The sequence below is a fragment of the Bubalus kerabau genome, chromosome 23 (genome assembly GCF_029407905.1).
Source record: "Bubalus kerabau isolate K-KA32 ecotype Philippines breed swamp buffalo chromosome 23, PCC_UOA_SB_1v2, whole genome shotgun sequence".
NCBI lineage: Eukaryota > Metazoa > Chordata > Mammalia > Artiodactyla > Bovidae > Bubalus > Bubalus kerabau.
In genome coordinates this window covers 24,952,912-24,968,002 of record NC_073646.1, presented here as the reverse complement: position 1 = coordinate 24,968,002, position 15,091 = coordinate 24,952,912, and the positions used below count along the sequence as shown (strand labels likewise).

At 43.3% G+C, this 15,091-nt stretch overlaps 1 long non-coding RNA gene and 1 other non-coding gene across 3 annotated transcripts; both read right to left on the bottom strand.

Moving 5' to 3' along the window:
- Positions 1-1,600: 1,600 nt before the first annotated feature.
- On the bottom strand, positions 1,601-1,673 carry TRNAD-AUC (transfer RNA aspartic acid (anticodon AUC)). The gene has a single exon. It is a non-coding gene; the product is annotated as a tRNA-Asp (tRNA).
- Positions 1,674-4,757: 3,084 nt separating this feature from the next.
- On the bottom strand, positions 4,758-6,240 carry LOC129637371 (uncharacterized). 2 transcript variants are annotated; one of them, XR_008707449.1, is made up of 2 exons: positions 5,498-6,240; positions 4,758-5,416 (listed from the first exon to the last, which is right to left on the bottom strand). It is a non-coding gene; the product is annotated as an uncharacterized LOC129637371 (long non-coding RNA). The 2 variants fall into 2 exon arrangements; XR_008707450.1 differs by having other exon boundaries at positions 5,708-6,240.
- Between the last annotated feature and the right edge of the window lie 8,851 nt (positions 6,241-15,091).

Genomic DNA, 15,091 nt, shown 5'->3' with positions numbered 1-15,091 from the left:
CCATCTAGTCAAAGCTATGGTTTTTCCAGTAGTCATGTATGGATTTGAGAGTTGGACTATAAAGAAAGCTGAGCGCTGAAGAATCGATGCTTTTGAACCGTGGTGTTGGAGAAGACTCGTGAGAGTCCCTTGGACTGAAAGGAGATCCAACCAGTCCACTCTAAAGGAAATCAGTTCTGAATATTCATTGGAATACTATGTATAACTATTGTGTGTGTGTGTGTGTGTGTGTGTAGATAGATTAAGAGATAAATAATAATGGATAAGCGTGTATACATGGGTTATGCACATATATTTCCCAGTTCTGTCTGCTGAGAGGCATCAGAAATAGTGACACCTCTGTAGCACTGAGAAAATTGTAAAAATTTTAAAAAGAAAGTTTAAAAAGAAAGGTGATCTTCCACATCAGTCTCCATGAGTATATACATGCAAACACATAAATACATGCTTTGAAAATCACCCATGTTTGCTTTAAATAGATTATACTAAACACATCTCTTTGCAAGTTCTTGTCATTTAGTTGCATAATATCCCATGAAAATATGCATATGTCACCATTTAACTGAACATTCTTTTCTGGATAGACATTCAGTGTATCATACTCTGTTTTCAGTATGTCTCACTGTCTCGCTCCATAAACCATGTCTGTGATGTCCATGTTAATGCTTTGGGCTAGCAATTTTCGTGGATGGTTTTGTGATCCCCTCCTGACAGAAGGTATATCTTCTCTTTTTGTTTGTTACAAATCCTTTTCTGTTTCCTACCGAACAATGGCACATTCTGAAGGGTTGCCCACATCTCTGGTTTTGGAGTCACTCTTGACCCTCTCAAGCCCTCATCTGAAAAACCATTGTCCCTTGTTGGCTGAGGCAAGAGGCATTGTGTGTTGCTCAGCAACATAGGGGCAGTTTGAATAAAAAATAGGACAGTGAGTGGAGATTGGCCAGAAACACATTCACAGGCCAGGAGATGGGATAAGGGGAAATTAAGACCAGGTCTGGAAAAGGCAGTGGATAGCCCAGGTTCATCATATTAAGTGGTACCATATAGTATTTGTCCTTCTGTGTCTGGCTTACATCACTTAGCATAATGTCCCCATATTCATCCATGTTGTCACAAATGACAGGATTTCCTTAATAAAGAGGTTAAACAGAGAACTGTCTCCTAATTAATAGAAAGGATGGATACTTCATTTCAGGGTTGAGGACTCATCTATCCTGAACTGTTTAAACAGACCTGGCAGAATAATAGTTAATCCAGTGTTCAGTGTTTCCCAAATTCTTACATATTCTGTAGAATTCTTAGAGCAGGTATGGAAGTGGGAGGCAGTCTCCATCCCTCAGAGGTGGGAAATGGGTGCTTTGCAAAGCAGTGGAGCCCTGCCATGTGGTCTAGAATTCAAGATGAAATTCTTGGGAAGTAGGGAGGCGATAGTTTGTATGAAGTAAGGAAGACCAGTGTGGACCTTTGATTCTACGAACTGGGCGATCACAGAGATATGAAGCTCTGTGGGTTCTTTTTGTTGTTGTTGTTTTGTTTTGGGGGTGGGTTTGGGGGTCCGTTTGTTTTTGGCTGTGCCACACAGCATGTGGCATCTTAGTTCCCCAACCAGGAATTGAACCTAAGCCCTCTGCATTGATAGTGCAGAGTCTTAACCACTGGACCACCAAGGAAGTCCCCAAAGGTCTGTGGGGATGGGGACAGCATTCATCTGGCTCACTCTTGTGTCTCCACCACCTGTACTGCACCTACACAAAGAAATCTCTCAATTATTTGTTGAATTAAGAACTGGATATTGGAATGAATACATAAACCAGTACGTGTATTCATGCTAAGTGCCTTCAGTCTTGTTTGACTCTGTGACCCTATGGACCAGAGAAGGCAATGGCAACCCACTCCAGTACTCTTGCCTGGAAAATCCCATGGACGGAGGAGCCTAGTAGGCTGCAGTCCATGGGGTCACTAAGAGTCAGACATGACTGAGCAACTTCACTTTCACTTTTCACTTTCATGCATTGGAGAAGGAAATGGCAACCCACTCCATTGTTCTTGCCTGGAGAATCCCAAGGACGGAGGAGCCTGGTAGGCTGCCGTCTATGGGGTCGCACGGAGTCGGACATGACTGAAGCAACTTAGCAGCAGCAGAAGCAGACCCTATGGACTGTAGCCCACCTAGTTCCTCTGTCCACAGGAATCGTCCAAGCAGGAATACTGGAGTGGGTCACCATGCCCTCCTCCAGGGGATCTTTCCAACCTAAGGATCAAACCTGTGTCTCTTTTGTCTCCTGCATTGATGGGCAGGTTCTTTACCACTAGTGCCACCTGGGAAACCCAAATAAACCAGAGGGGAAGTTTTTGCTTTTGCTTCTAAACAAACATGTAGTTTTCATCTTGAAGGAAAGGGGCCACCTGTCCTAGAAATCTCAACAGCTATACTTCACCTCCTGATTCCCAGGCTTCAATGTGGAGAATAAGAATTAACATCCCATTTTTCCTACCTTTTCTTGAGAACAGCAACAACAAAAAAACCCTGAACCTGGACTTTAGTAGTCTTAGCTGGGTGTGAGTGAAACCTGCAGGCACAAAGTCAATATGACTGAGGTGGTTAACTCCTATAGCAAGTTAGGGAGAAGCACTCATATTTTTACCCATAGATTGGCAAGTATTAATGCCTTTAAAAAAAACATTTGAATTATGAAAAACGGTGGTGAGGCTATGAAGAAACAGTGACTTTCAGGTACTGCTGTTACGAAAGTAATTTGGCAATACCTTTTAAAATCAGAAGTGCTCTAAATGATTCCATGATTGCTACCTGCCCTGGAGACGCACTCCCATATGCACCACAGCGTAACTTACTTTAGTGAAAAGGTAGGAGCAACTTAATATCTATTAGGAGGGGAATAGTTAGATTAAATCAAATAAAATGGCATAGAGCTATGAAATGGGATCTTTTTGAATGAAATAAAAATTTTTCAAGAATGATGCAGAATGATAGCATTAATTTAAGACACAGAGAGATTCTATTTGTATACTTATAACAAATACTTCCCAGGCTGATGGTAACTACTACCTTTGGGTATGGGAAGAAGAGACAGAGATTGGGTTAGTGATCAAAGGCAACATTTCCTTTATATGAAAAATTTTAACTTACTGGGAGAGTGACTATAAGTTCAGTGTAGATAGTGGTTAACTAGGGGCATCAACTTTTTAAAATTTGATTTTTTGAATCCTGTCTTTGCCACTTACTGGAGAAGGAAATGGCAACCCACTCCAGTATTCTTGCCTGGAAAATCCCATGGATGGAGGACCCTGATAGGCTACAGTCCATGGGGTCACAAAGAGTCAGACACAACTGAGCGACTTCACTTTCACTTTTGCCACTTACTAGCTGTGTGACCTTGGGACTCCCTGGTGGCTCAGATGTAAAGAGTCTGCCTGCAAAGTGGGAGACCCAGGTTCAATCCCTGGGTCAGGAAGATCCCCTGGAGAAGAAAGATCCCCTGGAGAAGGAAATACCCACTCCAGTATTCTTGCCTGGAAAATCCCATGGATGGAGGAGCCTGGCAGGCTACATACCATGGGTCTCAAAGAGTCAGACACAACTGAGCAACTTCACTTTTGCTTTTATTTTTTCCAGCTGTGTGACCTTAAGCACCTTGGTTAACCTCTCTGTCCCTCCATTTTCCTCATCTGTAACATGGTATCATCATCATATCTGCCTTCTAGCACATTAAGGAGATTTACAATGTTAATACAAATAAAATACTTAGGTGCCCAGCACACAATAAGCCATCAATAAATGTTAGCTATCAATGTTATTCATATAGTTAAAGTCAGCTAAAATATTTTTCAGGATATAAAAGAAGGAAAGAAGAAAAGATGGAAGGAAGAAGAGTTTATGCTACTCTTTCCAAAATAAAGACAGCCTTTGATCAAAAGAGTGTGTTTGCAAAACGAAATGTCCTCTTGAATCATTCAGAAATGCCATCCTCTTCCTCCCACAACTGGGGTAATTATCACGGCTGGGAGCTATTTCTTTAACACATACCTAATCATGATGTGGCAGCCCAAGAGTTCAGAGACAGGGAAATGTCTTTCTCTCTCTTTTTCTTTTTAACATAATCTAAATTTAACAAGCCCATTAAAGCAAATGTTTCAACAGTCGACATTGAACTGATTACAATATTTAATAAATCCTACTCCCAAATGAGGGCTTTTAACCGCCAGCCAGAAACCAAAGTTGTACTATATTCATCCCTTTTGTGCCAAGATTTTGTGGGAGTGTGCTATGGGGAACCCCCTTTGTGCTCCATCAAAGTGATGGAAGTAATTATGATCACCTTTTAAAGTGCTATTTATAGGTCCCAATTGACTTCACAATGCTTCAGAAAGCTGGGATCCAGGTTTGGTTTTTTTTTTTTTTTTTTTTCCCCTTACAGCAGAGTAAGATGCTATTTTGATGCAGAGGGAAAAAATCTCACCATTCTGAGACCGTAAAACATGGCCAAGGATATTTAGTTCCCACCCTGGATCTGTGATGTGAGGGGAGCCACCTCGCCTTTCTAGACTTGGCTTAGCTGTAAAACAAAAGGATTTGATCAGATGAGGATTTTGCTTTGCTAGTTTATGCTTCTGTGGTTACAGTTCCAGAGTCACTGCCTTTTGCTAAGTGACTGGGGGAAGGACACATTCCCCATGGAGATTGATTCACAGCCTCTGTTTCCCCTACGCAGATATCTTCCTGCGCACCGAGGTCCTTGGGTTATCATTAAACTGCTTCCTGCTGGGATCTGCAAGGGAGAAGCCCAGCTCATTAGTGTGGCAGATGGGGTGGGGTCTCCATGTTGAAGGAAAGGGGGCGCTTTCCTTCCAAGGCCCAAGAGTGGGCTCTTGTCTATCACCCAGAAATTAATTTTTCGAGGAGACACGCATGCTGGCCAAGGAAGAGACTTTATTGGGAAGGGGTTCCCGGAGGAGAGAGCAGGAGAACTGCCCTGGCACGTGGCTCACAGTCTTGGGTGCTCTGGTAATTGGGTTGATTTCCAACCCTGGCCAATCGTTCTGACTCAGGGTCCTGGCTGTGTGCATTGCTTCCAGGATGGATTTCCGCGAGGAGGATTCTGCGAGATTGCTTGGACATATGAACTGGAGTTTTCTCTCTCCTTTCAACTGTTCTTGAATTCTTCCACTTGGTGGTAGCGTGTTAGTTCTGCGTTCTTTACCACAACCTCGTATTTAAGGTCACTCACGCAGGTGTTTACAATGGCGTCTGGCCAGGGCAGGTGCTTTCGGTCAGTGGTTCCCCTAACACCCTCATTCTGGAAAGGTCTTTCCTGCTTTGAGGAAAAGTGGAGTGTCTGCAGGCTGGAAACAAGAAGCGTGGAAAAAGTGGATCCCAGAGGCATCCGGGACTGTCCTGGAAAAGAATTGCATCTCTCAGATCATCTTTCTCTCAAAGTACTTGAGGATATATCAGTGCCATCAAGCCTCTGAGTACCTTAGTCTCTGACTCTTGCCTACATCATTTTCAGATAAGACCCAATCCTCTCAGGTATGTGTATGTCTATCTCCAGGTTTTCTTTTGTCTCCCCAGGGGCAGCATTTTGCTTTTCCCTGGGGGCATTTATCCCTTGGCTGTTAGTGCCTCGGTCTGTCTCTACATTTCCTTCTCTTTTCTTTTTCCCTTTTTGGCCTGAAATTGACTGACCTTTGTGGCTTATGGGCTGGTGTCTAAAATAGTTGAGGCTGTTAAAGATTCAAAATTTACAGCCAGATAAAAGAAAAAGGCAGCCTCTGAAAATTCCAGTGCGAGGTACCAGCCCAAGGGTAAGTGGCCTTGACAGCCAGCATTCGCAGCCTTAGGGGAATCCTTCTCTCAGAGGCTCTCAGCTGCAGGCCCGATGGGAGACACTAAGATGAATCAGCCTAGCCTCAGGTTCCCCAGGAGGAGGGAGAGAAAGCTGGAGAACTGTGTATCATCTGTGTTCTCCTGACTCGTGGCTGTGGGCTGCTTAGAAAACCACCCAGGGAGGTCCTTATATCAGATGGGCTGCCGGCCTCATGCCCCTCTGGTTCCCAGGGAAATCATGCTTTGGCTGATTGTAGGATATTTGTTGGAACACTAGCCTGGGCATCAATACACAGCAGAAAGGCTGTGTCCTCCTGGAAGATGGACAGGATGTTCCAGAGGCTGGCAGCCAAGGAGATCTCTCCTTCCCCTTCCCTTCTCCAGCACCTGGCTGCATCAGGGAGGGGAGGAGGCTGAGACACAGAAGTACAGTGCCTGCTTAGGCCATGTGGTCCTCCCAATTAGCCACGGCTGCACTGTTCCCACCTGCTTCACCCCCAGGCCCAAAGTCACATGAGGGCATGATCTGGTTTGTACTATAGGGTCTAATATGATGCTTGGCCCGCAGTCAGGAAAAATATCTATTGGCTGAATTTGTAAAAGATGGTTTAGGCCCCTGAAGCAAGTCTCAATTCTAACAGAAGATTTTACAGCAACCCCCCACCCACCTCCACCCCCCCCTCCAATGCACCCCGCAACACACACACTGTTCCCAGCCAAGGCTGCCTCTTCTTGACTCCCCTTGGTTTTCCACTGCAAAAAAAAAAGCAGAATGATAAATGGGAGAAAAGTAAAATGGCTGCTTCCAAGGAGGAGCTGGGACACATTGATGAGGAAATTGTAGCCTCTGTGAACCAGTGCCGAATCAAATCTCAGAGTTTTAGGTAGTCGAAAAGACTAGCTTTATTGCTTTGCCAAGCAAAGGGGGAACACAGCGGACTCACGCTCTCAAAACTGTGTGTCCCAACAGAGGAGATGGGGGAGCAGGAGGCTTGGTGCGGAGTTTTACAGCAATGCTTTAAGAACTCAAGGGAGGGGCTGCTGATAAGGATCAGGGTGTGTGCAGGGCCTGAATTCCTTTAATCTGGCCTCAAGTGGTCTTTCGATGAGCTGTGGTTTTCCAGGTTATCAAACTGTGACCTTCGGTCTGGAATGAGGAATGCTTCATTAAGTAGTTAACATCTTCCATTTGCTGGGGGTTTTAGTTCTGCAGAAGAGAATGAGAAGGAAATGGCAACCCACTCCAGTATTCTTGCCTGGAGAATCCCATGGACAGAGGAGCCTGGTGGGCTACAGTCCACAGGGTCGCAAAGAGTTGGCCACGACTGAGCGACTTCACTTTCACTTTATTTCTGCAGAGAGCTCAGAGATATTTTTATATATATCCCGTGAGGGGAATCAGGACCCTGCCCCAAGGCTGCACTTTTGTTTGTTGACTGCTCCTCCTTCTTCTCTGCATCCCCTCTCTTCCCTGATTAGCAACTGTGTGAACCTTTAGAACTCAAGGAAGGTCAGGAAATAGGGGACACAGAAAGTCTCTTGTGCCCAGGAGCCCCATGGGGTCCTGCTCAGCCTCAACATCAGGGGTGGAAAGGAGACTTAATTTAACCTTTATAAAAATTATCTTTGACTTTAAAAAAAAATCATATATAGGAATTGTCCTATCAAATATTAGTATTAGTTTAAAATTTGAATACATAGTATAATACTGCACATGGCAAAGCATTTGAAAAGTACTATGTGTGTGTGCTTTAGTCACTCAGTCGTGTCTGAGTCTTTGTGACCCCATGGACTGTAGCCCACCAGGCTCCTCTGCCCATGGAATTCTCCAGGCAAGAATACTGGAGTAGGGAGCCATTCCTTTCTCCAGGGAATCTGGCTGACCTAGGGACTGAGCTCAGGTCTCCTGCACTGCAGGCAGATTTTTACTTTCTGAGCCACCAGGGAAGCCCTGACAATGAAGTTTCCCATTGACCCTTGCAGTTGACCTCCCAAGAGAGGTCAAGGTCCTGCTTCCTGCAACCTGTGAATGTGTCACCTTTCATGGCAAGTGGGACTCTCCTGATGTGATTAAGCTCAGGATTTTGAGTTGGAAGATTTTCCTGGATTATCCAAATGGATCCAGTGTAAACATAAGGGTCCTTTTCAGAAGGAAGAAGGAGGGTAGTAATCAGAATCTGAAAAAGAGATGTGATGACAGAAACAGAGGTAGAGAGAGGCAGGGCCATGAGCAAAGCAATGAGACAGCCTCTGGAAGATGGAAAGTACATAGGTTCCGCCCTAGAGCTTTTGGAAAGAATGCAGCCCTCCCCACTGATTTTAGGACTTCTGACACTGAGAACTATAAGATAAAGTGTGTTGTTTTAAACCTCTGAATGATGATTTGTTAAAGCAGCAGTAGGTAATTAAAACAACCTCTGACTTCTTAGATCCTCTTTACAGAGGCAATTTACTCCCCCCTGTACTCTTGTCTCCTTCAAGAAACAAGATATACTTGACCCTTGAACAAGGTAATGGTTAGGGGCTCCAATCCCCCTGTGCAGTTGAGAATCAACATATAACTTTACAGTCAGCCCTCTTATCCAAAGTTCTGCATCCCTGGATTCAGCCAAGTTCAGATCACACAGTACTGAAGTAAGTATTCAATGAAAAGAATCTGTGTATAAGTGGACCCCTGTGTAGCTCAAACCTGTGTTATTCAAGTGTGAGCTATATGTATGACATATATATATATATATATATATATATATATAACATAAATTATTATTATATAGCAAAACTATACATACATATATACAGATATATATGTGGTAGATACACAGATGCAGAGATGTGTGTGTGTGTGCTCCATTGTGTCTAATTCTTTACAATCCTTTTGACTATAGCCAGCCAGGCTCCTGGGATTTTCTAGGCAAAAATACTGGAGTGGGTTGCCATTTCTGGATATATAAATACATAGGTATTATAGATAATAGGGCTTCCCTCATAGCTCAGTTAGTAAAGAATCCACCTGCAATGCAGGAGACCTTGGTTCGATTCCTGGGTTGGGAACATCGGCTGGAGAAGGGGTAGGCCACCCACTCCAGTATTCTTGGGCTTCCCTTGTAGTTCAGCTGGTGAAGAATCCGCCTGCCATGCTGGAGACCTGGATTCGATCCCTGGGTTGGGAAGATCCCCTGGAGAAGGGAAAGGCTACCCACTCCAGTATTCTGGCCTGGAGAATTCCAGGGACTGTATAGTCCATGGGGTTGCAAAACACTGGACACAACTGAGTGACTTTCACTATTCACTGTTCACTAATATAGATAATATACATGTCATATCTATAAAATATAGATATTTATTAAATATAAATGTCTGCATCCAGATATTAAATATAAAAGCCATTAAGAATCCATGCTCAGATACATATGTAAGTTTGCTTTATTTCACAGAGTTTGTACCATACATCTTTCCTCACCTTGCTTTCTTCTCCTTAAAGTGTAGCTTGGAGACTTTTCAATATCAGCGCACACAGATATGCTTTGTTTCTCCAAATAAATATTTTAATAGAAAAAAATCAGCAAGAAATTCCTTGAGACTTGTGTTTTGGTTTCTAGATTCTCGCTACATGAATCTGCCTCCTAGGTGCTCCTTCTTTCATTCCCTGAAGGGCTTTATTGATGATTCAGTGGGTGGTGATGGAGAGGAAGAACGCTGTCTTATTTCTGATATCCTATCCACTTACTTCTCTCTGCCCTCCACTCTTCTCATAGGGAAGTGCCTTCTTCTAACAGAAAGAAAACACAGTCAGGCCAGAGAAATTGGCGTAAGCAGTGCCTGAGCACAGTGTGTTTATCCCATAAATGGATTCAGTCCATTTCGAAATCACCAGCTACTTATTTCTCTGAAACCAGGGAGTCCTGGTTTCAAATTCTGTCTGAAGACTTACTAGGGTTGTGAACGTGCCCTACTGTTTCATCTTGGAAGACAACCTCTCTGCGTATCAGGTTCAGCTCTTAGTGGCATTGAATATCAAATTAAATGAGACACCACAAATAAAGAACCCAGCACCATGCCTGTGTTGGAGGTTCCCAAGACTACTCTCAGTTTTCAGGATTCTCTAGAAAAACTCAGAAAAGCTGTTATACTCACAGTTATGGTTTATGACAGTGAAGTGAAAGTCTCTCAGTCGTGAGTGACCCCTTGGACTAAAGAGTCCATGGGATTCTCCAGGCCAGAATACTGGAGTGGGTAGCCTTTCCCTTCTCCAGGGGATCTTCCCAAGCCAGGGATCAAACCCAGGTCTCCTGCATGGCAGGCGGATTCTTAACCAGCTGAGCCACAAGGGAAGCCCGTGACAGTGAAAGGATGCATATTAAAGGCAGCAAAAGGAATAGATATGTAGGGTAGAGTCCTTCCGTTTGTGTTCTCCATAAGGAGAGCGCTTAATGCTCCCAGCGATGACATGTGACAACACTCGTGAAGTATTACCAACTAGGGAAGCTCACACAAGCTTTGGTGTGCAGGGTTTTTGTCAGGGGTCAGTTACATAAGATGGAGCATCCCCACATTTCAATGTCAATTGATACATCTTGCTCCAAAGCTCCAGGCCTAAAAAATGATAATTTGCCCTACATTACATTGCTAGTATAAACAACCAGGCATGACCCAAAGTTCAGATATCCAAAGATGCTCTTATCAGGCAGACTATTTCAAGGATATTCACAGGTCATCTCCCAGGCACTGATCAAGGACCAGTCTTGAAAAGCTCTGCAACACACTGGTTTTGGGCAAACCGTGTCTGCTGAGTTAAACCTTTCTGCACAATAGCCATCATCACAGTAAGTAAAGGCTTGTTTCTCTCTCCAAATCCCTACCTTCCTTTCAACTCAAAGACACCAAGCTCTGTTGTGCAAAACAGTTTGTTCAGCGTCATACTGCTTGACGTCCACAGTGGTTTTCCGCGGTATCATTTGTTTCCTATTTTACAGAAGATGAAACCAAGCCCAGAGAGGTTGAGTAATGTTTTTTAACCTCACATGCCTACTGTGTTCAGGGAGAGGATTCAAGTCAAGCCTCTGACAACACAGCCTATACTATAATCACTTTTGCTTTGCCCACATTTACTAAAATGGAGACCAAACAGATGACTGACATGGCACTTTGCATGGAGACTCAGCAAATTCGTGACTTTTTTTTTCATCTTCTTAAACATCACTTCCCCAAGAAAGACTTCTGTGGATCGTCAAACTTAATTCAATCTACCCGTCAGTACAGTCATAAGCAACTTGTACTAAGGACAATCAGGAAGAAACGGAGTTTAAGTCATGAAAAGAAGTGGATGAAGACAGGATATCTCATTTGCTGCCACGGGTCATTGGTCACCCTGTCCTTGGCCGAGAGGGTGGGGACCACTTCCTCTGTCGGTTTCAAGGAAGCTCAAATGGACAGACACCTGATTGCTCCCATGACAGGGGAAGTAGCAGACTTTGATGTTTGTAAGAAAGGCATTTGCCGAGGGAGAAAGGGCATGACATTTGTACAGTATTTTAAACCATTATTTTAAATGTTAAATGTTTCCATTTCTTGGACTCTGGGCCAGATTCCCAAATCACACCATTATTTAAAGCTTGCATAGTGGTGCATTTTAACACAGCTTTGAAGTACACGGGAAAATTGTAATAACAATTATTTTAAATTCATAATAGCTATTTTTCCTATTAGGTATTGTAAGTTGCTTGCAAGTAAGAATCCTTTCTGACATATTCATCAGTACTATCGATGTCTACAACAATGCAGGGTGTTTAGACTTTCAAGAAATACTTGATGAATAAGTACATGAATAAATTAATACAATGTAATAAGAAGTGTGTTCTCCTTATGGATAGTTTCTTACACCCTCTGGGAGCACTGACCTCTTGGGGATAAAATGCTCTTTTGTTAGTATAGGTAGAAGGGCATATAGACTGAATTGTGTATCTCAAGAATTCTTATATTTAAGCCCTAATCTTCAGTGCAACTGTATTTAGAGACAGTATCTTTATGGAGGTAATTTAGGTTAAATGAGGTCATAAAGGGGCTTCCCCAATGACTCAGCAGGTAAAATATCTGCCTACAAAGCAGGAGACACAGGAGACAAGGGTTTGATCTCTGGATCAGGAAGATCCTCTGGAGCAGGAAATGGCAAACCACTCTAGTATGCTTGCCTGAAAAATCCCATGGATAGAAGAGCCTGGTGGGCTATTGTCCATGGGGTTGCAAAGAGTCAGACACGACTGAATAGCTAAGCACAGATGCATACATGAAGTCATAAGGAAAGAGCTCTGATCCCACAGAATTAGTGCACTTGTGAGAGGAGATGCCGGAGTTCTCTCTCTCTCCAGCATGTAAGGACAAAGTGAGAGGGAGGCCATCAGCAAGCAAGAGAGCTCTCACCAGAAACCGCATTGGTCAGCACCTTGATCTTGGACTTCCCAACATCTGGAACTTTAAGAAAAAAAAAAGTCTGTCATCTAAGCCACTCGGTCTATGTTATTTTATTATGGCAGCCTGGGTAGAATAATACAAAGGCTGTAGAAGTTAAGGGCACCTGCCTAGAATACAGATTTGCCTGAATTCAATGCCTATCTCTGCAACTTTCTACCTCTGTAAGTCTTTTATTATTGATCCTCTCCATGCCTCTATTTCCCCAGCTATATGATGGTGATAATAGCATTAATCTATCTCACAAGGTTTTGAGGATTAAAGCACTCACTGTTACATTGCAAGTGCTTAGAACAGAACCCAGGACATGACATGAGCTATATGAAGGAGGCAGGTTGTGTTTCCAGAGATGGTCGGAGCAAGGTCTCATTCCACATGCTCTTTTGTCATTAGATCTCATAACTCACTCATGAAGAAAGAGGTGGAGTCCATGTTCTCTTTGCTTAAATCTGGGTTTCCCCATGACCTGCTTGGACCAACTCAATGGGCAGGAGAAGGCGGTTTAATTTTAGGCTTTAAAAGATCAGCTTCCATCCTCATCTCTTGGAACATGACTTTTTGGAACCCAGTCACTATGCTATGAGGAAATAAGCCATGAGGAGGCCCAGACGCAAGAAAACCAAGACCCCAGTTCTAAGTGGTATCTGACACCAAGTGTCAGCCATGTGAATCTCAACTTTCCCAGAACCTCAGTCATACCACCTGAAGCAAGAATACCACCACCAAAACCCCCCAAAAGTCATGAAAATAATACAGTGCTATTGTTTCAAGACCTAAAATTCGGAGTAGATTTAACACAGCTCAGTTCAGTTCAGTCACTCAGTCATGTCCAACTCTTTGCGACCCCATGAATCGCAGCACGCCAGGCCTCCCTGTCCATCACCAACTCCCGGAGTTCACTCAGACTCACGTCCATCGAGTCAGTGATGCCATCCAGCCATCTCATCCTCTGTCGTCCCCTTCTCCTCCTGCCCCCAATCCCTCCCAGCATCAGAGTCTTTTCCAGTGAGTCAACTCTTCGCATGAGGTGGCCAAAGGACTGGAGTTTCAGCTTCAGCATCATTCCTTCCAAAGAAATCCCAGGGCTGATCTCCTTCACAATGGACTGGTTGGATCTCCTTGCAGTCCAAGGGACTCTCAAGAGTCTTCTCCAACACCACACTTCAAAAGCATCAATTCTTCGGCGCTCAGCCTTCTTCACAGTCCAACTCTCACATCCATACATGACCACAGGAAAAACCATAGCCTTGACTAGATGGACCTTTGTTGGCAAAGTAATGTCTCTGCTTTTGAATATGCTACCTAGGTTGGTCATAACTTTCCTTCCAAGGAGTAAGCGTCTTTTAATTTCATGGCTGCAGTCACCATCTGTTTTTCACCAAAAAAAAAAAAAAAAAAAAAAAAATTAGTACCAAAAGTTGTGTCCTATGCAAAAAACAAAAAAACACTACAAGTGTGGGACTAGCTTTGGCATTGGAAGACAGCATAAACTGAAGGGCAGTGAGGAGAGAGTTTATAGAGGCTGGAAATGTGGTGAGAAATTAGTTATTGGTGGTTTGAGAAAGGGAGACCCGTGGTAGGTACTAGCACAGTATTTGGCAGCACTTTACCTACAGCAAGGTGACAGATAGAAGATATACCTAATAAATCTGTGGATATGATTAAGATGGTTTTCTGAATAGTATTGAGATGACCAAATGGCTTTTTTTTCCAGCTGCCTATAATAACGTATGGGCTTCCCTGATGGCTCAGCAGATAAAGAACCCGCCTGCAATGCAGGAGACACAGGAGATGTGGATTCAATCCCTGGGTCAGGAAGATCCCCTGGAGGAGGAAGTGGTAACCCACTTCAGTATTCTTGCCTGGGAAAATCCCATGGACAGCAGAGCCTGGCAGGCTACAGTCCAAAGATTTGCAAAGAGCTGGACACGACTGAGTGACTGAGCGTCCTCCCAACCATAATAATGTACGTGTGTGTGTCAGGGGGGAAGATAACCTAAGGAAAGAAATTGTCAATATTCAAGCAGAAATTAGAGAAAATTTGGACTTACATGTTTAGAAAATAAAATTGTTTCTATTTCTCAGAATCAATCCTAAGTTAAAAAAAAAAAAAACTTCAGGTAAAGATCAAATCTAGGATACTGTTACTGAAGCATAGCCTCAGGTCAAGATCAAGTAAATGGTTTGGCTATAACATTCTTTGTTAAAGACTCAGAAAAATGTGAAGAGGTATGTCCCAGACCTCATCACTAGACAAAAGGACTTCAAATAACGCTGTTACAAGGTCTTGCCTACACCCCAAAGTAGAGAGATATCTTTCCCACAGAGATCTGTGGAGGGTTTTTTTGTTTTTTTGTTTTGTTTTTTGGTCTGATAGTATGAACCTCAACAAGATTCATAGAAAACAACAAAGTTTTAAAGAGAATTGCATTAATGGGAGTGACATCAACTTGAACTAAAGAGACAGAGACAATTCAAAAGGGAAAAAAAAGACCCTAAGCTCCCAAATTTCTATAAATAGGGAGCCATATACAGCAAGCAACTCAACTATAAAAATACCTAATGGAAAAGAAAACACTTACTCAGAAGGAAAATGCCAGAGGCCAGAGACCAGAGTCAAAAGCAACTGAGAATGATTCCAGGAAGCAGAAGTGGATCTTAGTTAAATATATTCTCCGCCTGCAGAGTAAGGAGAACTGGCCACGTGCACAGTGGATTTCAGAAATGCTATGGACCAGCAGCAACCATGAGCCTCTCAGTCACACTGCTTTTGTTGTT